The sequence below is a fragment of the Epinephelus fuscoguttatus genome, linkage group LG9 (assembly GCF_011397635.1).
Source record: "Epinephelus fuscoguttatus linkage group LG9, E.fuscoguttatus.final_Chr_v1".
Lineage (NCBI taxonomy): Eukaryota > Metazoa > Chordata > Actinopteri > Perciformes > Serranidae > Epinephelus > Epinephelus fuscoguttatus.
In genome coordinates this window covers 21,752,394-21,757,396 of record NC_064760.1, presented here as the reverse complement: position 1 = coordinate 21,757,396, position 5,003 = coordinate 21,752,394, and positions in this window count along the sequence as shown.

The window sequence follows — 5,003 nt, the reverse complement described above, 5'->3', positions numbered from 1 at the left end:
GAACACGTACAATTTTGTCCCAGTTTCGATTTAATGAGTACTGGGCATTTGCTTCTGTATCTTGGTTTTAAGTATGCTTTGCAAAAGTAGTCCTCAGTTCTAAATCACATCCCATGAGTGAATAGATTTACAGAGACTGAATGTTTCTTGAATTGACCATTATGTGGAAGTTCTTTAGACTTTGACTTTTGACAGTGATACTGGAGCACTTCTCCCTGAAACAGTATAGTAGGGGGTTTGTCAGTTAAGTACTTAAAAAGACACCTACAGTAACTGATAGCGTCAGTCCAGTGGGTGACTATAGACGAATCCTTGGAAGTACCAGTTGTAAACAAACTGCTATTACTGTGGTGGTATCTCCCTACAATATGCACACATTTGAATGCAAGCTGATTTCTACTTTACCTTTACTTTTTGTGTAATGATACCTTTGAATTGCAGATTGCAATGCTGAATAGTATGGCCACGAGGTAAATAATCATGTTCATATTAACTTTAGTTGGATCCATGGAGATATTAAAGCACTTTTCTATGTTTATATATTTTGGTATGATTGTATTGTTTTTCTAATGTGTGATCATTTTGACTGTCATGATGTCTGTTGCGTGACTGTGATTTTATATTGGGATTGCTGAGTTCCTGTCTGCACAACAAATTTACCTTCAGGTACTATAAAGAAGAAGAAGCTGTGTAGTTCCCAGCTGCTCCAACAAAAGTGACAAACTTCATCTTAACAGATATGGTGTGGAAGGAACTGCCCTGAAATGGTTTAGAAATTATCTCTCTAATAGAGAACAATATGTGTACTTAAATGGTTATTCATCAAAGAAATCGAAAATTTTGCTTGGTGTTCCCCAGGGTTCAATTTAGGGTCCTTTATTATTTTTAATTTATATTAATGATCTCGCTATGTCATGCAAAAATTTTCCTATTTTGTTTACAGACAACACCAATCTCATAGCCACTCATGAGGATTTTCCTACCCTGACTGAATGTGTTAACGAGGGACTCTCTTCTGTTGCTCATTGGTTTCAACTTAACAGGCTAACTCTTAATGTGAAAAAATGCAACTTCATGATCTTTTGTAACACTAATAAGTATTATCCTAAAGAGCTAGCCAAAATCCTGATTAACGGAGTTGAAATTCTACAAGTTCAGTCTACCAAATTCTTAGGAGTTATGTTAGATGAACGGTTAAATTGGTCTACTCATATTGATCTTGTATGCAAAAGATCTATGAAGATGCTAGGTATATTGAGAAAGGTTTGTCCCTTAATTCACTCCTCAGCTCATTTAACCCTATACTATAGCTTTTTGTTCCCCTATATAAATTATTGTAATATTGTTTGGGCAGCTACTTACCCCACTTATCTTAAAAAATTATTTATACTTCAGAAGAGGTTTTTGAGATTGATCTCCCATTCCAGTTGATATGCACCTTCTGCACCTCTCTTCAGTAAATACCAACTGTTACCTATTGATAAAGTGAATGTCTTTCAAACATGTCTATTCTTACATAAGTTAATTTCTAGGAAACAAGATCTTCCCCAGCAAGCAATAGTCGTGATTTAAACATATTGGCTATATTTAGCTCCGATTTAGTCTAGCTACATATAACCCAAATCAAGCTGATTTAATTTTGAAATTGATTAAATGTAATTTTCACCATTGCAGATGGCGTGCAGTATGATATTCAATCACATATGGAGAGTCAACAGTAATTAAAATATGTTTATCTCCATTTTTTGGACATGGTCTCTACATAGCCATATAATTGATGATGTCTACACTTTGGCTATGGTTAGACGTCTACCAAATTTTCACTGACAGCCCAAATTCAGCCGTGATTTAGCCTAGACGTCAGGTCTTCATGTAGACGGCTATTAGACATTTTTTTTTAAACCAAAAAATGCTTGCTGGGTCCAGTCACCTTTAATAACTTCTTTATTTCTACATCAGATGTCCATACATGCCAAACAAGGCTTTGTAATAGCAGTTTCTTCTTACCGTTCTCCCGAACATCAAGTCACCAGTTCAACATCTCTTTTAGAGTTCTCAAGCTATGGAATGAATTAAGTTTATCACTGAGGTCCGTGTCTTCTCATTTTCTTTTCAAAAAGCATTTGAAGGCACTTTTAATGTCCACATGAACTCTGGAAACATCTACCTTAATCCTCCTTACCAGTTTTTCTCTGTCTGATCTCTTGTTTCTTCTTCTTTGTCCTAATTTGCTTCAATTACCCTATTTTTGCCCCTTTTTTGTTGTTGTTTATGTTTCTTGTTGTTGTTATTGTTGTTATTTTGTTTTGTGACTCTTTGCTTAGTCTAGGAATTTAGCCTGCATGTTATTTGCTTGTGATAATGGCTAGAGGTGGAACTCTGTACAAGCCCGCAAGGGCTTTGTTCCCTCCTTGCACAGATGTCTAATTCAATTGTGCTAAATAAATAAATAAATAAAATCTTTGTGGGAAAAAAAAACTGATTGTGCAAAAAGTAATAGCCAAGATAACATCTAGCAACTAATGTTCTATTTCACAATAACCACAGTTAGTTATAGATCTATAACTAACTGTGGTTATTGTGAAATAGAACATTAGTTGCTCTAATTCGGCAACCAAATGACCACAAAGTAAACATAATTCGGTTGGTGTCACAGACTCAACACATACAATGTTGTCCAGTGTTTCAGTTTAACAACTGAGTGTAAACTGGTGACTCTCAGTTGAATGTGTCGTGATTGCTGGTGGTTACGGCAGATGTCGGACACACAAACAGTACATGTAGGTGTCCTCGTTATAGCCTTCAATTTGACTTTAACAATACTTTCATCTGTGTTTTTGTAGGAAGAGCAACATGTAAAGACTTAATGTGTCCTATACTGATGGCACGAGACTGCTTCTCAAACTTCCACGATGGTGTAGTGCCAGCCAAATGTTTGTAGATGTTGGTGTGCCTACTGGCCTTACCTTAATTCAAAATCTTATAAATCGGTATATGTGCAGGCTCTCTGTCTCGGCCAACCCTGAGTTAAACTCAGTCAGGTTTTCATTAAGACTGTGGAGCCACTGGCTCTCCAGCTTGTTCATGGGTGCAGTTTATTGAATTATGCATTATGAACTTGCATAATGTAGTTTTGGGTATATCTTGTCTTTCTTCACACACATATATATGTATACATATATTGTATTTGTATTCTTTTTTTGTACAGGGCCTACTGTCTGTTCTTATGCGATATGCTACGTACCTTTCTCTGTGTCCTTAATAAAGTCATTATTATTATTATTATTATTATTATTACACACTAACCATTTACAGAAGTTAATACTAGCAACCATGAACACATTGGGCTGAAAGTCACAGTCCGTTAACATGATCACTTGTTAAACTGAACACTGTCAGCTCTGTGTTTAGTAGGAGTGAGTTTGTTGTTTTTAAACCATGAAAAACTTGACTGTTATTTGGCAGACAGTCAATAATGTCTACATATATTCCAGCTTTTTTATCAATTAGCTGAGATAACTTATAAAATGACCAACCTTAGCTGCTGTCACTGTCAGCGGGTAGCAGCAGATACCGCAGTAATGGTGGCACCGCAACATGACGGAATACACATGACGGATCATGGACCTAAGATAATTTTGTCCTAAGTGGGTTCACGTTAAGAGAAGGCTTTATTTTGCAATGCTAATTTGTATCATTAGGAAAGGCCTGCACATGATCTTTAAATGCCCTCAGCACAATTTGTACGAAACATTAACCATCTCCTTGTCTCAATCAAGCAATCAGCCTCCAGTTGACATGAATTCTTCTGCCGAGAAGACCACTGTCAATAATATCTTGTCAGATGGAGTTGGAGCATGGCTAAAGCGGGATGGGGCAGAATTCATCACAAGGCACAGAACTCTTGACGCTAATGAAGGGTCTTACATTGAGTGACGTGCATTTGCAACACACCAATTAGACCACAGCCAGCACTGTGAACCACCATTATTGTCAGTTGACATGTCTTCACCTAATGTTCCACTGGCAAATTAATGTGTGTGTGTGTGTGACGTACAGGTTATTGTTACACGAGAGCTGATTCCAATGTGTGTTCATGTCTGAAAAGTACTAATTGCATTAAAGCATTGTACAGGTTGGGTTGACTTCCGTGTGGTTTTGTCATGTCATGTTTGTCCTTGACAGGAGCTAGACTGCTAATTGCTTTTGGCACACTTACAAGTAAGGACGCTGTTTCTCTCATGTACACAAGTACATTCCCTCAGTTATGGCCTTAAAACATTTCATTTTAGGTTTTAATGAAAAAATGTGGTAATGAGAGGGTTAGTTATTTTGACTAAAAAGCAAAGTTAAAAATGACTGCTGATTTTTTAAAAATAAAGTCAGGATAAGTCCTTAGATGTTCCAATTAATAATTCATGAATCACCTATCAACAACATGTAACAAGGTCTGTGTGCTAAAATGTGTGCCATGTTGTGTTATAAATAGTGCCAGCTAAATGTGATGACTGTACGATAAAGCACGGGTGGAAAAGTGTCAGTTAATGACAACATATGTAAATTAACAAAGAAACAGTGGTACCGTGTTGTTGTTCTGCTCCGTTTTTTTTTTATGTTCATCACACATCTGCTTTCTGTGGCGGCGCGGTGCAAGATCAATTTGTAGTGCAAAAGAAGAACAAATGTTTCACCTCCTCACTTTTATCTGTCACTTTTTGCTCAAAATAAACACAAATATTACAAATACTCAAAAATACATGCGGAACATCAACAGATATCAACCTGACAGTGTTTCCTTTTTAAGATGGATGCCTAAATCATAATGCTGCTTTCTCGGAAAGCTTTCTCAAGAAGTAACTGTTAAAACAGCCTTTGTGTGTTGTTTGATGAAGGCGATTGCACATGCTGTGGTGATGTTTCCTTCCATCTGTCTACTGTGAAACAGAGCCTGGGGCAACACTGTCAGAGGAGAATGGTTTGCTTGGCTGTATACTGTACATTCA